General features: G+C 44.3%; 1 protein-coding gene across 3 annotated transcripts in view; it reads left to right on the forward strand.

Annotated features, from left to right (window-relative positions):
* The window catches only part of STAT3 (signal transducer and activator of transcription 3), a 149,734-nt gene that overhangs the window by 34,697 nt on the left and 90,741 nt on the right, over positions 1-24,296 (forward strand). Inside the window, exon 1 of one of the 3 annotated variants that reach the window (XM_075350007.1) lies at positions 23,016-23,156. The exons of the other annotated variants lie outside the window; for them this stretch is intronic. The gene's annotated coding sequence lies outside the window, so the exon portion shown is untranslated. Of the gene's footprint in view, positions 1-23,015; positions 23,157-24,296 lie in introns of those variants that run through there. 3 annotated transcript variants of the gene reach the window in all.

Genomic DNA, 24,296 nt, shown 5'->3' on the forward strand with positions numbered 1-24,296 from the left:
TTGTTCGGCGCAATATGTTATAGATCCGCAATGGCTTTTCTTTTTTTGTCCTGTGTGGCCATTCACTTGGTCTTCCACGAATAAAGCCCTTTTATTGGCACTGTTTTGCCTGCTCCATAACAGTTGAGTTGAACGACCTAAGTCCACCATAGTGGGGTCTTCTGGTAAGCGCCTCCAGCTCATATCCTTGCTGCTGGCATGTAAACACTGTTGGAATTATGGGAACACCGGCACTGGAGTGTAGGGGAATAAACTGGTGAGTAATGGCTACATGTTATTTTAGTACATACTCAGCTGCTTGCAGTCTACAAACGTTTTGGACCTACTCTGTAACCGTAATGGGGATTTCTAAACATAATAAACCAGCGTGTGACCTACACGATCTGAAATTCTTCTCCTTCCCTGGTTCTTCATTATTATGAACATGTGTCCAGTTATGAGGCCCTTAGTTGGCGATCTAGTATTAGGGGAGTGATATTTTATTAAAGTCTATAGATATTTTCATATTTATTAAATGATAATATAAAGAAATATTGTTTCCCCTGGTAGCCCTGGCAGCATTTTCTACCATATTTTCCGAATTCAGGCATATGTGTAATATATTATTGAGCACCTTTTACAGATGTTGCGAGTATTGATGCATATGGGCTCGTCCTGCATTATTCATGCCGTAAGCTGCATACTGGAAGGCCATTTGAGACCTTTCACAAGCAATAACTCTACGCCACTTCCCCATACACGTCTGGTGCTTCACTGGCCATTAGCGTATTCTACCTTACAATGAATCTACCTACCATCCCCCCAAGACACCAATGCCACATGTCCTTTATTGAATTGTGTATACATGGATGAGCAAAAGGGTAACAATGTTTTGATCTTTTAACCTTCAGGCTCTGTATCTCATCATCCACTACAGCATCAAACGTGAGACTACCATCATTTTCTAGCCAATAATAGTTGCTTTCTTATTCATAAATTTCACTTTCAACTATTTAGCATATGATTAGTTAGGCAGATTCTTGTCATGTCACTGCATTGTTACTGTTTTGACATAAAAATCTAAATTTTAAATCTTTATCAGTTTATCTGAAACCTTCTGGGCATGCCCTCAATCAGATTCAAGCATGTCTTGACCGAAATCTGATCCTAGGTCTCTTCTATACGTTCCCAATGTTGGTGTATGCTGGTCAACTCACTTGGGTATGTATAGAGCTTTCTTCAACTCTACCCACAAATGTTTTGGGTTTAGGTCTGGGGATTACGTGGGCCAATCTAGCACCTCTACTTCTTTGTCAGGCCGGGTACACATATCCGGCTTTTTGCCGGTTTGACGGATGCACCGCACGCCAGTACACTGTATACAGCGCAACAAGCGCCGGTCACATGCTGTCATGTGACTGGAGCATGTGACCCGTAAGTTGCGGCGCTGCCACTCTACTGTATCATACTGTACTGGCGTGCGCTGCATCCATCAAACCGGCAAAAAGCCGGATATTTGTACCCGGCCTCATTGAGCCATTTATTCATCAATTTCGACGTATGCTTTGGGTTGTTATTCTGCTGGAACATTATGTCGCCCTTTTCATACCCATAGTACTCAAGTGTAAGAAGGAACTCGTCTTGAAGGATACTCACATCTAGCTCCGCATTGAGACCACCATCGATCCTGGTCAAGTATCCAACGCCTTTGGCTGTGAAACAACCAACTTGATAGTTACATCAATTTTTCGATCCGTTAGCCCCTTTTTCCCTTGTTTCTTTCAGACCCATTTGCACCTAAAATATTGACTTTGATCTCTTCTCTGCAAATTGTCCATTTCCTATCTTCTACTGTCCACTTTCGTACTTTTTTTGCAAACTTTAGCTGACACTTCTAACGATATTAATGTAAAGGCTTTTTCTTTTTTTGGGCCACCATTCCAGACTTGTGTACTGTGCGTGCAACAACATCTGGGATCTCACACAATTAAGAAGCATACGAGCCACCTCCACTGACTTGTTTTCTTGCGCCAGAACTGATAGAGCTTGTGATGAGCCGATTTGTTGACTCCGATATTTTGCCTGGAGGGCCACATCTTGGATTTTAAATGGATGCACGGACTTAGCTTTTTATTCTTCCAACTGTGGCACTCACGATGCAGTTTGGCAATTTTCTTGGCCAAGAGGCCACTATCGATGAGCTGGATGGTGCGGTTTCTCTTTTCTTGGGAAATCTTTGTCATGGCTGTGCCTCGCTTCAAACGAGTGACCTTTTTGCTTGGGAATGAACCTAATAAAACACTGATGTTTTTATGACATTATAGGGTTTTGGTGCAGTAACCCGACCACCGCAGCCAGTATCCGGTGAGCTAAGAACTTCATTGTGTCTCTCCCGGTGGGGCTACTGTATTGACCTGTTGTGAAGCAATAGGGTTTAGAATTAGTGAATTCAGTATAGCGTGTAAAGGGACATTTAGAGCTGTAACCTGCCCCAAAGATACCAGTCTATCTCACAGGACTCCGGATTGAAGGCTGAATTGTCACTGCATTTAGGGCTACGGCTCATTGGTTAGCACTGTTCCTTTGGAGGACTGGGGTCCTGGGTTCAAGTCCCCCCCCCCCAAGGACAACATCTGTAAGGAGTTTGTATGTTCTCCCTGTGTTTGTGTGGGTTTCTTCCGTGTTCTCCAAATTCTTCCCACACTCCAAATACATACTGATAGGGAATTTATATTGTGAGCCCCATGGGGACAGTCATAATCTCCTGTAAAGCACAAGGGAATATGATGGCGCAATATAAGTAATGCATAATAATAATAATTAATAATAATAACAATTAGCTTGTTTTCAGCGGTTTTTCGTTTCTTCTTGAGATCTGCCCGGCACAGTAGTTACCAGTGTAAAATCTGACCAGCAGCATAGTACCTCGTCTTAAAATGAGACAGACGTGGGCACAGAGGCCTCCACAGTATATATTCTCTAGGGGAAAGGGTTGAGGGAAGAACAGATCACATATCTTCTGCTTCCATTAGGTTATGAAATCCATTATTTCTAGCCGTCCATTTTCCAGATTAGCTGTCGTCCCAGTCATCAATCATACTGTTTCTCCTAGAATTTCCCGATCATGCAGATTTTATACATATACGAAGGGATTGGGCAATTGGTGCACTGGTTTTATGTAATTTTAATCCTTAGCAAAAAAAAAAAAAAAGCTTTCTACTTATATAAGGACACCATTTGAGAGATGGCTAGCGAGGAATTGCTGCGTCACTTATTTACAATGGCGATCTGTCTTACTGCAAGGACATTTATGTTCTCATTTAGAGCAGTGTCCCCCCAACTTCAGTCCTCTGGGCCCACCAATAGTGCGTGCTTTCAGGATTTCCATAGTATTGCACGTCATGGGATCATCACATGTGCAGGTGATTAAATTAAAGGGGTGGTTCACCCATATTTTTTATTGTCTAGATCGATATTCTATTGAGAAACCATGTTTCTCTCAAATACCTTGTGTTGTCAATAGTGCCTGTGAGAGGCGCTATTGCAGACCGCTGCTCCCCGTACAGTGACGTACCCGTCCAATGCTGCCTCGTCACATCCGTGCAGCCGGCTACATTCTGAGCCCATCTGCTCCCTGCTCCTCCTCCCTCACAGCACGTCTCTTGCTTGCAGCGTTCTGCGAGGAGGGAGGAGGAGGGGGGAGCAGGAGACGTGCCGTGCTGTGCTAGGAGGGAGGAGGAGGGGGGAGCAAATGGGCTGTGACAGCAGTGAAACGCCGCTCACAGCTCAGAGTCTGGAAGACTGTAGCCGGCTGCACGGATGTGACGAGGCAGCATTGGACGGGTACGTCACTGGACGGGGGAACAGCGGTCTGCAATAGCACCTCTCACAGGCACTGTTGCCAACACAAGGTATTTGAGAGAAACATTGTTTCTCAATATAATATCGATCTAGACAATAAAAAATATGGGTGAACCACCCCTTTAATTTGGTGATTGTCCTGACAAGAAAATGTATTAAAAGTCGCACAGTTCCCCTCTGGTCTCAATACTGCTTCATTCATTTATATTATTCTGCTATATACCAGTGGCATAGTGCAATCCTTGGCTGTTGTTGCAGCTGAACTTGCTCTGTAGCTAGTCCCAGTCTTAACCCCTTCACAACCAGGTGATTTTTCCGTTTTTTTGTTTTCCTCCCTTTTTACCCGAGAGCCATAACTTTTTTTTTTTTATTATTTATTTATTTCTTTTATTTTTCCTTCAATATTGCCACGAGGGCTTATTTTTTTTGCTGGTCGAGTTGTACGTTTGAACTACCATATTTTTTGGATTATAAGACGCACCTTTCCGCCCAAAAAAGTTTGGCGGAAAATGAGGGGTGCGTCTTAAAATGGGGCAATGCCGTGCTGCTCTGTATGGCAGCCGGCGCTGCTCTGTGCGGCGGCCGGCAAGGTGTGGGCCATTTTGAAGATGTCGGCGGTGAGGACTTCAAATAATGGCGCCCAGAGTCCGTTCATGCGCAGATGAAGCTCTCTGCTCAAGATCTTATCTGCGCACGCGCCGCCTCTGGGTGCCATTTCTTTGAAGCCCTCACCGACGACATCTTCAGCATAGAGCAGCTCAAGCACAGAGCAGAGCCGCCTGCAGCCGCAGCACAGTGGTAGGATGCCACCAGATTATAAAACAGACCCGATATTTATTCATTTATATTTTTTTACATTTCACAGCAGGGGCCAGGTCGCTTCTTAGTGTCACACACAGCGAGATCACTGATGAGGTCACTGGTATGTCACAAAACCTATGACTCAGCAGCGATCTCGCTATGTGAAAAGTACCCCTAAAGGTGGTGTCACACACAGCGACGATGACAACGACGTCGCTGCTACGTCACCATTTTCTGTGACGTTGCAGCGACGTCCCGTCGCTGTCGCTGTGTGTGACATCCAGCAACGAGCTGGCCCCTGCTGTGAGGTCGTTGCTCGTTGCTGAATGTCCAGCTTCATTTTTTCGTCGTCGCTCTCCCGCTGTGAAGCACACATCGCTGTGTGTGACAGCGAGAGAGCGACGAAATGAAAAGAGCAGGGAGCAGGAGCCGGCGTCTGGCAGCTGCAGAAAGCTGTAACCACTGTAAACATCGGGTAACCAAGGGAAGACCTTTCCCTGGTTACCCGATATTTACCTTCGTTACCAGCCTCCGCCGCTCTTGCTGCTAGTGCCGGCTCCTGCTCTGTGCACATGTAGCTGCAGTACACATCGGGTAATTAACCCCATGTGTTCTGTAGCTAGGAGAGCAGGGAGCCAGCGCTAAGCAGTGTGCGCGGCTCCCTGCTCTCTGCACTGTGACATGTAGCTGCAGTACACATCGTGTAATTAACCCGATGTGTACTGTAGCTAGGAGAGCAGGGAGCCAGCGGTAAGCAGTGTGCGCGGCTCCCTGCTCTCTGCACTGTGACATGTAGCTGCAGTACGCATCGTGTAATTAACCCGATGTGTACTGTAGCTAGGAGAGCAAGGAGCCAGCGCTAAGCAGTGTGCGCGGCTCCCTGCTCTCTGCACTGTGACATGTAGCTGCAGTACACATCGGGTTAATTAACCCGATGTGTACTGTAGCTAGGAGAGCAAGGAGCCAGCGCTAAGCAGTGTGCGCGGCTCCCTGCTCTCTGCACTGTGACATGTAGCTGCAGTACGCATCGTGTAATTAACCCGGTGTACTGTAGCTAGGAGAGCAAGGAGCCAGCGCTAAGCAGTGTGCGCGGCTCCCTGCTCTCTGCACTGTGACATGTAGCTGCAGTACACATCGGGTTAATTAACCCGATGTGTACTGTAGCTAGGAGAGCAAGGAGCCAGCGCTAAGCAGTGTGCGCGGCTCCCTGCTCTCTGCACATGTAGCGACGTTATGATCGCTGCTGCGTCGCTGTGTTTGACAGCTAAGCAGCGATCATAACAGCGACTTACAAGGTCGCTGTTACATCACAGAAAATGGTGACGTAACAGCGATGTCGTTGTCGCTATGTGTGACACCAGCTTAAGACTACAGCTAACACTTAAACTGACCATGTCCACTCCTCTGATAAGCAGCTCACTGTCAATATACAATGTATACAGAAAAGTTTGGTATGGTGGGGTTAGCATTACGAGCTCTGCTACATCTAAGAACTCAGTGTGTCACAACTGCGGTACCCAGTAAACTAAGTGGTACATTGTTTTAATCAGGTCTCATTTCTTACATTAAGCTATTTTCCCACAAGGTGTTTTTTTTTTTTTCTTTTTCTTTAGTAAAACTGTAGCAAAAACCTCCTCTCTTAGCAGGAAATAACCTGCAGTTTTTGTGACGTTTTTTTGCTGCATTTTTACAGTGTTTTTGAACTTCCTCATTGCTTTGTATGGGTGGATGAAAGCTACAAATACGCTAAAAGACTTGACATGCCGCTTCTTTCAAAACTGCAGCAAAAAACAAGCAGGTTGCCATATCAGTCAGGAAAACAACAAATGTTTCGGTATGTGTTTATGTAATTTCTGGAATCTCATAGGCTTTGCTGGTACTGTAAAAGCAACATTTTAATAGCATGGATTTGCATAAAACCAATGAAAAAAGCTATGAAAAAAACTCCGCTAGAAACAGGCCCCAGCTTTATTCTGCTCTCAGATAAGGAAGACTTTGCTGGGGAAGGACTGCATGATGCTTATGAACAAAAACCACGCTTTGGACACACAAGATGCCACTGGATCACTTCTATCAGTTTTTCTTTGATGGTTTTCTACTACACCATAGGGATCCAGACTGAAGGACATATTTATACTGGGCTCTGCACAGACCAAGCAGCATCTACAGCAGTATGGGTTTGTGTGCTTTGCAGGAAAGAATTGTGGTTTCTTGCTTCATTATCATTTCTTAAAGGGAGCCTGTCAGGACAATGTCACTACAAAACCTTGTGCTACCGCTGTGGTTAGGTCCTAGAGCGACAATAAAATTGATATCTGCTTTATAGGTATAGAGATGTGTAAGTGCTGAGAAATCAATCAGAAGTAAAATTGACCTGACTGGTCCCTTTAATTGTTGAGCGCTGGTTGCTTGTCGTCCTCCTGATCAGTATGTGGTACTGTTGATTAAAGGGAACCTGTCAGCAGAAATTTCGCCCAAAACCTAAAAGATTCCCCCTCTCCAGCTCCTGGGCTGCATTCTAGAAAGGTCCCTGTTATTATTGTGCCCCCTGTGAGACCAAAATAAAGACTTTATAAAGTGGTACCTTTTTTGTATGCAGATTCTGTAAATGGGACACGGGGCGGGCTGCCTGATGGCCGTTATGCTGCCTCCTGCCGCTTTAGGCCGTCCCCCATCGCCGATTTCCATAGCTGTGGACGCTGTCCAGTGCTCCACAGGTCCCCGCGCATGCCCAGTGCTCATCTCTCGTGGATGAGCACTGTGCCCAGTGTCACCGCTGGTGACGTGCGCGCAGGCTTTAGATTATGGGCGGTGCTGTGATCTTTATTACCAAGCAACCGCCCATAATCACGGGACCGCGCTTTCCCCATCGGCGTCCTTCGTTCTGCGCAAGTGCGGTGCTGCTGACCCCACGTCACCTCCTTCCCATCTATTTCCTGCCTCATGGCAGGTTCCCTTTAAAAAGAACCCATTGGCTGAAAGTGTCAGGATGTATTCCTGTGCTGATGCCTTGGTGACTTGTCCTGTGTTTGCCAGTAAACCGGAGAACTCAGTGTCCTCGGGCAGTGTTTGCACACTGGAGCACATCATGGTGTTAATGCTGCACTTCATGCCAGGAACGCTGACAATTATTTTAAACACTAGACTGAATAGAAGTCCTTGTGTTTTGTCTTCAGTTCTTTTTGTTTTCCTCTGTCACATCTCTCATATTGACGACAGTCAGTTCTGCCTTACTTATTTTCTACCTAAATCACCACTCCAGCGTTTTTTGTTTTTCAGCCCTGGAGTGGCGCTTTAAATCTAAGGCCCCTAAGGTCATATACTCCCCTTCGGGCTACTTTATCTTTTACCAATGATACTCCACTCCCGCAGTTCCATTTTCTGTCTAACTTCTGACTAGCCCCAAGTCAGAAGTTCCGTCACAAGCGCTCAATACAAGTCTATGAGAGACAGAACGAGGCTCTACACATGGAGCAGATATCAGCTATAACTGCCGAATCTGAGCTCTGTCCGCTGCTATTCATTAGTGATGAGCGAGCACTACCATGTTCATATGCTCGGTACTTGTAAAGAGCAATTTGATACTCAGATGGGCGCGAATCGACTACCGAAGTATAATGGAAGTCAATGGGGATTCAAGCATTTTTCTTGGGTACACGAGTTGCGCCCATCCAAGTATCCAACTGCTCTTTACGAGTACCGAGCACCTGAACATGGTAGTGCTCACTCATCACTACTGTTAATCTTTGACAGCAGTGTTTAATTGTTATGTGCACCAATGCTTGCACTCACCAGTTCCCATCGTTGTTCTGTGATGTGATTGTGGGGCGCTGATAGATGACAGTGACAACCTGGGACTTGGTGGAGGCCCCCATCACTACCATTTTGGTCCTCCTCTAAATTTCAACTATACAGTGGGGAAAAAAATTATTTAGTCAGCCATAAATTGTGCAAGTTCTCCTACTTAAAAAGATGAGACAGGCCTGTAATTGACATCATAGGTAGACCACAACTATGAGAGACAAAATGAGAAAACAAATCCAGAAAATCACCTAGATTATATTTGCAAATTATGATGGAAAATAAGTATTTGGTCAATAACAAAAGTTCATCTCAATATTTTGTGATATATACTTTGTTGGCAATGACAGAGGTCAAACATTTTCTGTAAGTCTTCATAAAGTTGGCACACACTGTTGGTGGTATGTTGGTCCATTCCTCCATGCAGATCTCCTCTAGAGCAGTGATGTTTTGGGCCTGTCGCTGGGCAACACTGACTTTCAACTCCCTCCAAAGGTTTTCAATGGGGTTGAGATCTGGAGACTGGCTAGGCCACTCCAGGACCTTCATATGCTTAAGAAGCCACTCCTTCAAACTGTCAGATAGGAAAAAGTGGGTCCAATAGGGTCAAAGAAAGTGTTACGCAGGGAGTTCACCCGTACCACATGTCAATATTCAAGGTGTTTACATCTCTGTTGTTGTTTCTGCTCGGGCTACCCCGGAACGCCTCAAATTCCCCATCCCCCCCTTCCCCTCCCTGGTTGCCTCCGTGCAACCCTCCATGGTTCTCCCCACTCCCCCCCATCTCTCTCTCTCTCCTCCCCTTTCTTATCTTCCTTACTTACTCTCTGGTTCTGGTTGTTTGGAACCCTCGTTTTGAGGATTAAAGAGTAATTTGGTAGGTTGACTCTTTACGTATTTGGTATTAATTAACCTAAAAAAAAAAAACTTGCAACATGGATCAGACATGACTGTTGGTGGTTTGATAGGAAATATGAATCATAGTCAAAGGTTATATTACCACTTGTTACAGCGTTATTCTCTTTGTGTGTTATTGCCAATGATACCTGAATTTCTTTTGTTTGTACTGTATCTTACAATTAAAAATTGATTTGGATAAAAAAAAAAAGCCACTCCTTCATTGCCGTGGCAGTGTGGTTGGGATCATTATCATGCTGAAAGACCCAGCCACATTTCATCTTCAGTGCCCTTGCTGATGGTAGGAGGTTTGCACTCAAAATCTCACGATACATGGTCCCATTAATTCATTTATGTACACGGATCAGTCGTCCTGGTCCCTTTGCAAAGAAACAGCCCCACAGCATGATTGCCACCCCTATGCTTCACAGTAGGGATGGTGTTCTTTGGATGTAACTCAGCATTCTGTCTCCTCCAAACACGCCGAGTGTGTTTCTACCAAACAGTTATACTTATGGTTTAATTTCATTTCATCAAACCATATGACATTCTCCCAATATTATTCTGGATAATCCCATGTATTGGCTTAAGCAGGGGAACATATCTGGCACTGCAGGATCTTAGTCCCTGGCGGCGTAGTGAGTTACTGTTCGTAACCTTTGTTACGTGGTCTCAGCTCTATGCAGGTTGTTCATTAGGTCCCCCCGTGTGATTCTGGGATTTTTGCTCACTGTTCTTGTGATCATTTTGACCCCACGGGTTGAGATCTTGCGTGGAGCCCTAGATCGAGGGAGATTATCAGTGGTCTTGCATGTCTGCCATTTTCTTATTATTGCTCCCACAGTTGATTTCATCACACCAAGCTGCTTGCTTATTGCAGATTCAGTCTTCCCAGCCTGGTGCAGGAATAGAATTTTGTTTCTGATGTCTTTCGACAGTTCTTTGGTCTTCACCATAGTGGAGTTTGGAGTGTGACTGTTTGAGGTTGTGGACAGGTGTCTTTTATACTGATAACAGGTTCAAACAGGTGCCAATACTAGAGGTAATGGGTGGAGGACAGAGGAGCCTCTTAAAGAAGTTACAGGTCTGCGAGAGACAGAAATCTTCCTTGTTTTTAGGGGACTAAATACTTATTTTCCACCATAATTTGCAAAAATATCTTGCCAAATCAGACAAGGTGATTTTTTTGGATTGTTTTTTTGTGGTCTACCGATGTCAATTACAGGACGCTCTCATCTTGTCAAGTGGGAGAACTTGCACAATTGGTGGCTGACTAAATACTTTTTTCCCTACTGTATGTTGAGCATCACAGTTTTGTAGTATAAGTTTAAGTGAATTTGATGATCATAGGTTAAAGTTCCCTAAAGAGACTAAAAAAATAAAGTTAAAACCTTTTTTAATTAAATGAAAAAAATCTAAATATTTTTGATTCGCCTCCATTTTCTTCCATTAAAAATACAAAAATAAACATATTTGCTATTGCCACATTCATAAAAGCTCTAATTATCAAAGTATAAAATTAACTAGTTCTGTAAACGCCATAACCAGAAAAAATCTAAACCAGAGAACTGAAGTATTTCAGTCACCACGCCTACCTACAAAAATAAACAATGAAAACAGCTCAAAACTATGTATGTAACCCAAATTGGTATCAATGAAACCATCAGGTCGTCACGTAAACAACAAGTCATCACACAACTGAATCTACAAAAACATAAAAGGTTATGGGTTTTGGAAAATGATGACACAAGCAAAAAAAAAATTTTTGTTTCACAAATTAATGATTTTTGTTTATTGGCCCCATTTTAAAGGGTATATTTGGGCTTAAAAACACAAAAAAAATGCTTATCCCTTCATGACCGGCCGATTTTTCGCTTTCCGTTTTTCTTTTTCGTCCTTCTTCCGAGACGTAACTTTTTTTTATTTTTCAGTCAATATGGCCATGTGAGTGTTCATTTTTTGCGTAACAAGCTGTAGTTTTAAATGAAACCATAAGTTTTACGTATAGTGTACTGGAAAACGGCAAAAAAAATCCAAATGCGGAAAAATTGTAAAAAAACCAGTGCGATAGCAATATTGGTTTAGAGATATATTTTATTCACTGTGTTCACTATATGGTAAAACTGATGTGTGGGTGTGATGCCTCAGGTCAGTGCGAGTTCGTAGACACCAAAGATGTATGGGTTTACTTTTATATAAGGGGTTAAAAAAAAGCCCAGAACTTTGTCCGAAAAAAGTGTCGCCTGTTTTACGCCATATTCCGTGACTCGTAGTGTTCTTATTTTTTGGGATCTATGGCTCAGTGACGGCTTATTTTTTGCGTCTCAGTGTAAAAATGGTACAGTTAAAAGGCAGCCTGTTTACTGATCAGATTAATTGATTTTATATTTTGATCAGGTGTTTCTGAATGTGGCGATACCAGATATGTGTATATTTTTTATTTTCAAGGGGGTGAAAGGTGGGTGATTTGAACTTTTAGGTTTTTTTATATATTTTTTTTTTTAATTTTTTTATTTTACTAGTCCCCCTAGGGAGCTATATGTATCAACAAACCAATCGCTCTGCCATATCTTCTGATCGCAGCTATACAGCTGTAAACAACAGATATGCTCATTTTCTGCCTCACCCAGCTCCTGGCTGAGTGAAACCGAAAGTAATTCATGTGAGCTACAGGAGTCATCACGTGACTTCCAGTATCGGCCGGTGAGTAAATACCTCTGATGCCGTTATAATGGCGCTGTCACATATTGACAGCGCCATTTAAGGGGTTAACCGGCACGAGCAGATAATTCTGCTCGTGCCTGGCAGGCACACATCTCAGCTGTGAAAATCAGCTGAGATGTGCGCCGATCGCGGCAAGCTGCCGGCAGCAGACCGCGGACAGTAACACTATGACCACTAGGATGTAATATTACTGCCCACGGTCGTTAAGGGGTTAAACACTAACAGACAGGTTGTTGCTACCTATCTGCCTATTATGTCAGGTGCCGCTCTTTGCCAGCACAGAGCAGTCACAAAACGCTCCTGTTGGTGATTCAGCTGCTTCTGCTGACGCCGCAACAACAGAGTGGTGGTTTCTCTTCTGCTCTGCTATGCTCTGTAGATGGGGCAGAACAGCCCATATGCTTATTGACAGCCCTCAAACCCCCCGTTAGTCAATCAGCATGATGTCGGCTGTCCCATCTGGTCTACAGAGCAGAGCGAAAAAGAAGGCTTGGCTCTGTTAGTGAAGCCATTGTATCGTCTGCAGGAGTGGTCTGTGACCACTGTGTGCCAGTGAAGAATGGCACAATAGGCAGGTAGGTAGCAACTACCTGACTGTTGGTGCTTAGGCACATTTTTCTTTTTTTGTTAAAGTCCAAGATATACCTTTTATTGAAAAAAAAACCTATCTATATAATGTTCCTATGGCCATAATTGTACTGGCTTGCACAATATACAACTCCTGGCAAAAATTATGGAATCACCTGTCTCTGAGGATGTTCATTCAGTTGTTTACTTTTGTTTAAAAAAAAAAAAAAAAATCAGACCTGGCACAAAACTAAAGTCATTTCAAATGGCAACTTTTGGACGGCAAGGCCCGTGTCACACGTCAGTGAAAAACACAGACGTTCTTCACTGATGTGTAAAACACGCACATGTCCCTCCCATGTGCCGTGATCCACGGCACACGTGGGTTGTCTAAGTGCAATCTGGGCTCCGTTCTCCGTGGTCCGTGATTGCACATAGAGATTAACTCACCTGTTCCCGCTCCCGCTCTCCTTGGTGCTGAATGCTCCCGCGGTGCAGCATCCGGCCGGCACTGACCCCCGCAGCAGCTGATTCCGGGTCGGCTGTGTCGTGCATTCATGAATATGCACGACAGTAATGAGCCGGCTCAGAAGCAGCAGGCAGAACAGGCTGCAGAGAGCGCGGCTGAAGCCGGGTGAGTAAAAATGATTTTTATTTTATATGCACGTTTTTTTCTGCCACGTGTTTCACGGATCACACCACTGTGTGGTCCGTGGGACATCAGTGATGCCAGAAAAAAATGGACATGTGTCCGTGCAGAATCACGGACACGCGGGTACGCATGGAGACACGTTCAGTGACAAAATCACTGATGTGTGAGCAGACCCATTCATTATAATGGGTCTGCGTATGTCAGTGATTCTGGTACGTAGAAAAAAAAAAAGCACAAAGGTGCCAGAATCACTGACGTGTGAAACAGGCCTAAGAAACACTAAAAAAAAATCATGAAAACATAATGTGCTAGCCAGTAACTGTTACTTTTCAAGACCAAACAGGGAAAAAAATTATGGAATCGGCCTGTAAATTTTCATTCCCAAAACTAACACCTGCATCAAATAAGATCTGCTGGTTAGTCTACATCTAAAAAGGAGTGATCACACCTTGGAGATCTGTTGCCCCAAGTGGATTGACATGAATCATGGCTCCAACACGAGATATGTCAATTGAAACAAAGGAGAAGATTATCAAACTCTTAAAAGAGGGTAAAGCATCATGCAATGTTGCAAAAGATGTTGGCTGTTCACAATCAGCTGTCTAAAATTTGGACCAAATACAAACAACATGGGAATGTTGTTAAGGCAAATATACTGGTAGACAAAGGAAGACATCAAAGCGTCTAGCTTTATTATTATTATTTTTTTTTTATATTTCCCGAGTGTCCGATCCCGGCAGCCGCATTTGAACCCGTGGGGGTTGGACTTCACAGTCTGGTCCACGCATCTCTCGTTTTTTTTTGTAAAAAACAAAAAACAAAAAAAAAACAAATTCAGACATAATGCACCAAAAACGAGCAAAAAAAACACACCATCATTACAAGCGTTTTATTTTTACATTTCCAGTCACTCGGGGACAAGATGCAGTTTTGGTTGCAGTTTGAGTGAGGTTAAAACTGCCGCGTGTGCATATCCCCTTACTTCTCACCCACTGCTGTCCCTAGTCCGTTGATGGCATCTAACATTTCTGCCGCTCAAGCTCTGAGTAGTTCCTTGTAGGTTTTTCAAGGCCTCCTTCTTCCTCAGCATGGAAATGAAAACCAAAACCAATCGAGAACTATGCAACTCTATAAAGGATACGCATAGATATCACTGTTGCATTATTCATACATTTTTGTTAAGTAGCATGGCTCCTGGCAGAACCCATTTTAGGCAGTAGCTCCTGTCTGTAGTTCTGTGGGCTGGGTGCCAGAACAGCGGTTAGGTGCTCAGCACATTGCTCACAATTGTATGGACTGCTCTAGTTCCAAAGCATTTGTACCATTGCTTTATATCCAGAGTCGGAACATCCCACAACTCGTGATTTCCAAAGTGAATATTTCCAAGGCCTAAAACACACTTTCGCAAAAAAAAACGTCCGTGTGACACGGTCCGTTTTTCGGGTCAGTGTTCCGTTTTTTTGGGGAGTTTCTCCGGTACGTATGGCATCCGTGTGATGGCGTATGCGAGCCGTGTGTACGTGTAAAATGTCTGTGTTTGTGTGTAAAATGCCCGTGTATGTGTACGTGGAATGTCTGTGTGGAATGTCCGTTTGTGTGTTGCACAATGTCGTTGATACATGTCGGCTGACAGCAGACAGAGTTGCGCGATGAGAATGAACTCGAGTGAACTTCACCCGACTCCATTGTCATGCCGCGGCTCTGTCTGTGTGCCGTGTACTGATTAGCGGTCACCTGTGAAGGATTCACCAGTGACCGCTAATCCCCCGAGTGACTGAAGTGAGCAGCCCTCTCTTATACTTACTGCTCCCCGATCACCAGCGCGGCGAGGAACAGCTGTGTAGAGAATACGCGGCAATAATTACTTTGAAAATGCCGGCCGCTCATTAATCAATCTCGTATTCCCTGCTTTCCCCACCCACAGGCGCCTGTGATTGGTTGCAGTCAGACACGCCCCCCCCCGCTGAGTGACCGCTGTCTCACTGCACCCAATCACAGCAGCCGGTGGGCGTGTCTATACGGTGCAGTAAAATAAATAAATAATTAAAAAACGGCGTGCGGTCCCCCCCAATTTTAATACCAGCCAGATAAAGCCATACGGCTGAAGGCTGGTGTTCTAAGGATGGGGAGTCCCACGTTATGGGGAGCCCCCCAGCCTAACGATATCAGTCAGCAGCCGCCCAGAATTGCCGCATACATTATATGCGACAGTTCTGGGACAGTACCCGGCTCTTCCCGATTTGCCCTTGTTCGTTGGCAAATCGGGGTAATAAGGAGTTTTTGGCAGCCCATAGCTGCCAATAAGTCCTAGATTAATCATGTCAGGCGTCTCCCCGAGATACCTTCCATGATTAATCTGTAAATTACAGTAAATAAACACACTGATATTGTTAGGCTGGGGGTCTCCGTGTCTGTGTCTCCGGTACGTGCAAATACGTACCGCACACGTACAAATTACACGGATGTGTGTTGCGGGTCCAAGGAAGGAAGACTTGTGATTGGGGCAAAGCCAATTTCCAGTCAAAATATTTTTATTGTTTGGGTAGCAAACGTCTTTATGGCACAACAATGTTGCATGCCAATTTTTTTTTTTTCTCAAGTGATCCTTTCAGCCCATATGAATTCATGCTGGCAATGCTTATAAGATAGCAGTCTAATGACAGTTATTTTTCCTGATTCCATCACAAACATTCGATCTTTGCACATAAATAATATTTATATAGCAACAACATATTCCGCAGCACTTTACAATGCAAAGGGGACATATACAGACAATATCAGACACTACAGAGTAACAAAATTAAACAGATACCAAGAGGTGTGAGGTTCCTTCTTGCAAGCTTATAATCTATGAGGAAATAGGGAAGGTACAAAAGGTAAATAGTGATTGTTTTGTATGGCAGGGCCATCAATATAATGGTGGAGTCACATAGTGCTGCATGAACCAGTCACTAGTATGTGTACAGGTACAGAGTGCTATTGAGGCCGCTTTACACGCTACAATAAATCTTACCATGTATCGGCGGGGTCACGTCGTAAGTGATGCACATCCGGCATCGTAAGTATGATTGTAGCGTGTAAAACCTCCGTGCAATTGCGATTGAACGAAAATCCGTTCATCGCATGCACGTCGTTCATTCCTCAAAGATTGAACGTGCGGTTGTGCAATGTTCCTGAGGCAGCACACCTCTCAGTGTGTGACACCCCGGGAACGTTGAAAGACAGCTTATCTCCGTCCGCGGCTCCCACCGACAATGCGGAAGGAAGGAGGTGGGCGGGATGTTTACGTCCCGCTCATCGCCGCCCCTCCGCTCTATTGGCCGGCTGCCGCGTGACGTCGATGTGACGCCGAACGTCCCTCCCACTCCAGGAAGTGGACGTTCGCCGCCCACATCGAGGTCACCTAGACAGGTAAGTACGTGTGACGGGGGTTAATCGTTTGTGCGGCACGTTCAACAAATTGAACATGCCACACATACGATGGGGGCGTTGCAAATCGCATACGATATCGTATGCGAAATTGCAACGTGTAAAGCAGGCTTTAAGTGCATGGAGGGCATGTACACATATGCTACAAAGGACCAGATTTGGAAGAAAATTTTGTAAGTGCAAAACAGGAATAGTTAGATAAGTGAGGTGATGGGGCCAGTCTAAAGAAATGTATTTTTAGGGCACACTTAAAACTGTGGGTATTGTAAATTAATTGAATTGTTCTTGGTAGTGTGTTCCTGTGAATTGCCGCAGAGAATTGACGGGAGTGAGAGTTTCAGACTGTAGAGGATGTCAGTGTTGGGTCATTAGAGGAACGGAGGGCACGGCACGGGTAGGGTGATGGACAGAGATGTTGGACATTGCAGAATGGTGGAAGGCTTTGTGAGTTAGCGATAAATTTATATTGTACTCTGTAGCAGATGGGCAACCAATGCAATTACAGGCACAGAGAAGAAGCATGTGTGTAGTGGTTGGAGAGACAGAGAAGAATAAGCTACTACCAGTGAATAATCTACTGCAAGAATGGATCGAGCAAGTTTAAATTAAACATGCTAAGTAACCCCCCCTCCGCCCATCTCAGGACAATTGAAGTGTCCCCCATACACATGAACTTCTCCGGACTTTTATCTCATGTTTCAGTTATAAACAGAATGCGACACAAGGGAATTATCAGTGGTCAGAAATTGATCAACTATTTTAAGACCCCAACTTTTAAAGGGTTTTTATTAAGCTTGTAGTTCAGTAGTGCACCGCCTCCCAGCTTCTTGCTTGTTAGGATGGCGTGGCAGGGAGCGCTCTTGATGTTTGACATTTCCACCTGGCAGCATGACTGAGCTGAATAGCCCCACACAGAACAAGAGCAGACCTGAATGTGTATATAATGGTGGGGGGCAGTGGAAGGATACATATAGTAAGCCAAGATAGGATGATACTACCACTTAGGTGAATGAAGCTAAATGCAAAACGTATTGCGTGTGCTTGATGCGAAAATACCAAGTGGGGGTAAAGTGGGAACCTCCGGAAGTAAGTATGCTGCCTATAAGAGGGGATAATCTGGAACCAAAGTAAGATGTGGAGATCTTCTGCGCTGCTATAGGAAAGGTGAAGATCCAAAGTGCTGATCAGTGGATTTACTAATGAACAACTGAGGACACTCTTGGAAACACGTAGAAATAAAACCGCCTACATTTTACTCAGCACTTTGGATCTTCTTCATTCTTGTAGCAGCGCAGAAGAGTTCCACATCATACTGTTGGTTCCTGGTTATTCTGTGGCTTTATAGCTCATGGATTCTGCAGTATTACGTGTCCTACTGGTTGTGTGTCACAGAACCCTACAAGGTGAGCGTATAGGCTTCATCACCTTTTATATGTTTTATGGGGAAGACCCTATTTTGCTGATTTATCCATAGTTTTTATGAGAGTGGACACAAGATTTTGGTGTGCTTATTGTGGTGAAGCTTTGGTTGTCATTATACCAATAATAGGGGCCTTTGGTTGTCACTCTTATAGGAGTGGTTGGGCATGTGGCTCTTTACAATATCTCAGCTAAATGTGGCTCTCAAGGTAAGAAAGGCTGAAGACCTCTGAGTTAAAGGGAACCTGTCATCAGAAATTTCGCCCAAAAGCTAAAAGATTCCCCCTCTGCAGCTCCTGGGCTGCATTCTAGGAAGGTCCCTGTTATTATTGTGCCCCATGTGAGACCAAAATAAAGCCTTTATAAAGTTCTACCTTTTTGTATGCAGCTTCTGTAAATGGGACACGGGGGCGGGCTCTCTGCCGTCCGTTATTCTGCCTCCTGGTCCTGTATGCCGCCCCCATCGCTCCTTTCCATATCTGATGCACCGCCCACTGCTCCAGCCATCCCCGTGCATGCCCAGTGCCAGTCTCACAGGACTGAGCAGTGTGACCGCTGGTGACGTGTGCGCAGGCAAGTGATTATGGGCGGGACTGTGACTGTTATCAGCAAGTACCCGCCCATAATCTCGTGAGCGCGCAAACCTCTCCAGCATTCACACTGAGCTCAGTGTAGATGCTAGACTGTATGGGCTGCTTCCAGGGATGACGTCCCTTTGTCATGTGATAGGGGCGTGTTCAAAATACTATCACATGACAAAGGGACGTCATCCCTGGAAGCAGCCCATACAGTCTAGCATCTACACTGAGCTCAGTGTGAATACTGGAGAGGTTTGCGCGCTCACGAGATTATGGGCGGGTACTTGCTGATAACAGTCACAGTCCCGCCCATAATCACTTGCCTGCGCACACGTCACCAGCGGTCACACTGCTCAGTCCTGTGAGACTGGCACTGGGCATGCGCGGGGATGGCTGGAGCAGTGGGCGGTGCATCAGATATGGAAAGGAGCGATGGGGGCGGCATACAGGACCAGGAGGCAGAATAACGGACGGCAGAGAGCCCGCCCCCGTGACACATTTACAGAAGCTGCATACAAAAAGGTAGAACTTTATAAAGGCTTTATTTTGGTCTCACATGGGGCACAATAATAACAGGGACCTTCCTAGAATGCAGCCCAGGAGCTGCAGAGGGGGAATCTTTTAGCTTTTGGGCGAAATTTCTGATGATAGGTTCCCTTTAACAGTCTTTGGAAGCTCTTGCACTTGTCTAGGAAACCAGCTACTTCTGATAGACTGCAGAGGTAGTTGGTAACCTAGGCAACGAGCAGTAAACTATAGAATTAAAATTTTAGGATAGAGAGGATTTTTAATAACCAGTAAATGGCAGTTGATTGTCTTTATAAGCACTTGCTTCACAATTTTACCAATATAGGATGAGAAAACCCCTTTCATTATCAGGTTTAGCTCCTGCCTTAGCTATATAACTGTTTATTATGGCTTGTAACAAAATGCATGTAGTTAGGAATGCTAGCAACATACTCAAAATGCAAGCAATATAGCATTAAGTGAATACAATGTAACATAAAACAATGATTTCCTACATTCTGCTGCCATGCTTTATGAGCTACATCTTTTTAAATGGGTTATCGGCGCACAACATTTTTTCCATAGATACATCATCAATATCTGATCAGTGAACAACACGCAGCAGCCCCCCCCCCTCCCGGTCAGCTCTTAATTAGCCCAGAAGCACAATGATGGTAAAACCTTGGAACAGACACATTGAATGGAGCTGTGCTTTGTAGCTGTGCTAATAGTGTTCACAGCTAGCGGAGAAAATAACAGCTGATTGTTGGGGGTGCCAGGATAGGTTATTAAAATAATGTGCCTAGGCAACCCCATTAAAATCTGCAAGCCATTTTATTTTAACATAATTCAGAACAGGTAATGAGGAGATGTGGCGTTTTCCATCGCAGTGTATGGGGCTGGACAGGAATGCGAGCATTGTATAATGAATGATCTGTTTAGTATCAATGTCCCTATAACTTTAAAGGGAGTCTGCTGTCAGCAGGTTTTTACTGCCTCATCTGATAGCAGCATAATGTAGGAAAAGAGACCCTGATTCCAACTGTCGAATTCTTAGATATAACTTAAGCAGAGCTGAGAAAGATAACCCTGCCCACACCAGGCTTCTTTTTCACATTGTCTTTTGACAGTGAGCTCCTTATCAAAGAGGGGAGCGTGGTCGGTCTAGCAAGCGCCGTGGTATGTACCCCAGGCAATAAGGATCTGGGTCAGTAATGCCGATACAGTTGAAAGCAAGGCTGAAAGTGGGAGTGGTCCGCCACCTCCAGCATTTTCCCTCTGCCTGTGCTCTGATGTCTTATCGCAGTGGACGGGATTCTGACACTACTGCATGCCCACGTGGTATGGGGCCCCATTAGCACACACCTTCATAAGTAACACATCACTGAATTCTGTGTTTTAACCCCTACCTTATCCACAGATTACATAGCAAAAACTTGCTGACAGGTTCTCTTTAAGGCCCCCATACATAATAACATAATGTTGGCTGAATCTGCCGATATCGATGGGTTCAGCCAGTGGTCTAATTTGTACGGGGAGCATTGGCCGACTTATGGTCGGCAAAAATATTGATTTGCATTTAGCAGTACAAAATCGGACATGTGCATTGTTCTCCTTGAGTTAAGCCGTCGGCTGATGTGTCAGTAGACTTTCTCGTAAAGAACACAGGAGCATTCGACCAGGCGAGTGCTCTTGTGTATGGGAGAGTTGGGTGAGATGACTGTCGGCCAAACGATCAGGGGAACATTGGCTTACAGCCATCTAATGTGAATTGCCAACCTAAGGAGACCCAGTATTAAAGGGAATATGTCGCAATATTTTTGGTACTCTATTTGAGAGCAGGAACAGAGACTCTGATTCCAGCATTGTGACGATTTCTTTGCTGGTTGCTGTAGTTTTGATAAAATAATGTTTTTCTCTGCTGCAGATCTACAAGTTCTCTAAATGCTAAACTCTGTAGAACTTCCCATACCACTGATTGGCAGCTTTGTGTGTACATTGGCAGTTGTTGCCCTATGTACAATCGGTGGGGGCATGGTTATACAGAGCTCATGAATTTGGAGGACTAAATTGTAACAGGTTTCCTAGTCCTCCAGTGATCTCATGCTGATAAAATATTTTATAAAAACTACAGCAAACAACCCACTAAGTAACACATCGTTGAATTTAGTTTCTATCCCTACATTATGCTACTCTGAGATTAGGTAGCAAAACCTAGTGACAAACTGATTTTAGTTCAAGGGAGTCTGTCATAATCTGAACACTGCATGACGTATGGGTTAAAGCAGTAAATTCAGGAATGTATCTCTTATCAGGCTGTATGCTTTTGTTTACTTATATTGAAAGTTTTATCACCAGTAGATAATCATTACTTGGACTAGGTTTCTGTGCCTGCTAGTTTGACCACAGCCTTTCCTGTAACGAGTAGCTCACTGACAATAGACAATGTACAGAGAGCTGTGGTATGGGCAGGGTTAGCTTTCTGAGCTCTGCTACTTGATACATCTAAGAACTCTGTGTCACAACTGCTGCACCCAGTAAACTAAGTGATATATCACTGGAAACTGTGTCACTTTTTGCACATTATTCTGCACTTAGATAGGGCAGCAAAAACCTGGTGATAGATTCCCTTTAGAGCTGACCAGGATTATAAATGTTGTTGTACTAAACAATCAGGCTAGGTACATAGAGACTTTCAAAGAGAATTAAAGAACCGTCCTTACATAGATTATCAAAGCAAATGTACTTGTTTCATCAGGATTAAGAGATCTATTTAATAATGTATGTAAATTTATTGTGTAATCTGGTGACAGATGATCTGTAAACAAAATCTGTTTTTGGGATTCACCCTCCCCAGCCCCCAAAAAAACAAACTATTTATATTGTCACGTAGCAGCAATATCTTTACATAGACGTTTGGTTCCTCCGTTACTGGGCAGTCAGCTTTTGAATGGATATGCAGATGAGACTGAAGTACTTTTGGAGCATGGAAGCACTTCTCATGCCTCTGTCACTACAGTTCTAGGCCCTTTGAATTCACACAGCATGGGAGCTGTCAAATAGTTGGAGGCAGAGCTGGGCAGGAAATAGAGCTGGAGTGACAGAGGCTTGACAGGTGCTTCCATGCCCAAAACGTGCTTCAGCCTCATTTCTATATCCATTCAAGGACCGATTTCTCAGGTACAGAGGAAGGGGCTGGCTTGGTAAAGGTATTGCTGTAGCTACATTTGGATATAAATAGTTTGGGAGGTCATGGGAGGTGAAAGCCTGCATACTACAGATGATGCACTCTGCGCTCCTATTGTATTCTCTTTTCCATCATTTTGAGGAGTTGTTTAAAAATATAATCATTTAAGAAAAGCTTTAAAATCTGGTATTCCCTAAAAATCCATCTTCCAAATTCTGTACTCTACAGTTGTTAGTTTTCTGCTGTTTGGGGCTGAGGGTTGCAGTGGTTGGATTACTATTGGGAAGTTCCAGAGCCTCCTTGTGTATGTACAAGTGTGTGTGAATGTTGTAAGGCGCTCGCTCTGTGCATTGATAGGTGGTTTCATCGCTTCTGCTCCTTGTACAGTATTTGACTTCTTGCTGAAAGTACAGAAGGGATCTGTCTAGGTATTTTGTGTCTGTGGCTGTAAAGTGTATTTTCCAGCTAAGCAGCATTGTCATCCAGTATGTATGTGTACATGGATTACTGGTAGACTCCTCCTTCCCTCTTACTGGAAGCCTCTGAACTTGGTTAAATCTGGAACCAGGAACACATCTCCCTGCTTTCTGTTCTGTCTACACCCAGGCTCTGCACGGCACACAGCAGAGACTATTGTCCTCTCCGCTGCTTACTATGTAGAGGGCAGGCCACATCCTGAGCATAGTCACTGGAGAGCAAGTACACGCCGAGGTTCACTGCTGGGGAGTCCAGGACGCTGGGCAGAACGTTGCTGGTAAGCTTGTAGCTTCCGGGACTGCTTATAGTCTCTTTATAATTGTCATTGTCTGTATGTGGGGTCCCTACACTTCTGGGAGGAGTAGATCTATTCAGATCCATAAGACAATAAACAGATCATTATTTCTACAAATTTTCATCAGTCTGTGCTTGTGAGCTATTATTTGGCTCGTTAAAGTAAAAGTTGATTTTTAGCAACTTATTCCCAATTTCTATGAACACGCCGCGGAGTGTGCCTAGCTGCATTTTCCTTGATCCTTCCCTTGTTTACTAGCCCAGCCAGCCATGCACAGAAGTGCGACTATGGGAGGATCGTACATAAAATTCAGATTATGACGTCATTGGAGGGGGAGGAGGGAGTAGGAGAGCCTTTATAGAAGTATATCATGCGTCTCCTATTGAGCCATATCAGGTTGCTTCCAATACGGCCAACTGTGATTGTGTATCCCCACTAAGGAACGTTCCATGTGTCAAAGCGTATGCACAGATCTTGTATGGAGGCTACTCCCGACAGCTCCAGATTATAGCCCAGTAGGCACATGTCATAGTTTGGTGTATTCAGGCTCATAATGATTTGGTGCCTGTTAGTCTTGCCACCATACAGGGACAGATGTAGAAAGGTGGTTCACCGTTAACTAAATACAATTTTGCCCCCAATTTAAAAAAAAATAAAAAATGATGTGGAGTAATATTTTGTTATAAATTAACGCCATTTGCTACATGTCAATACAAGGAAAGAAGCGCCAATCTATTTCATATACCGTCAATCAGTCCAATTTATTAGGATTAACATGTAAGTATGTACCCAAACTTGATCATTGTACCCATATAAGTCACTCCACAAAAGAGGAGAGCGATTGCTGTTTGGAGGGGTTGCCAGTGGGTTCACCCCCAGTGATCCGCTGTTACCTGATTTGGCGCTTGCTGGATACAAGCAGAGGGGAGCACAGCAGCCTCATACACAGTGTAGTGGCAGCTGCTGGGTACTGCACCTCATCTTTTCTGTATACATGTTGGACCCCCACCAATCTGTTAATGAACACCCATCTTATCAGATCATTAATGTGTAAGTCCTGAATAACCCCTGAAAGCTTAGGCTAGTTTCACACTTGGTTGAACGGTATCTGTTCCATTGCGT

The sequence above is a fragment of the Anomaloglossus baeobatrachus genome, chromosome 5 (assembly GCF_048569485.1).
Source record: "Anomaloglossus baeobatrachus isolate aAnoBae1 chromosome 5, aAnoBae1.hap1, whole genome shotgun sequence".
Classification (NCBI taxonomy): Eukaryota; Metazoa; Chordata; class Amphibia; order Anura; family Aromobatidae; genus Anomaloglossus; species Anomaloglossus baeobatrachus.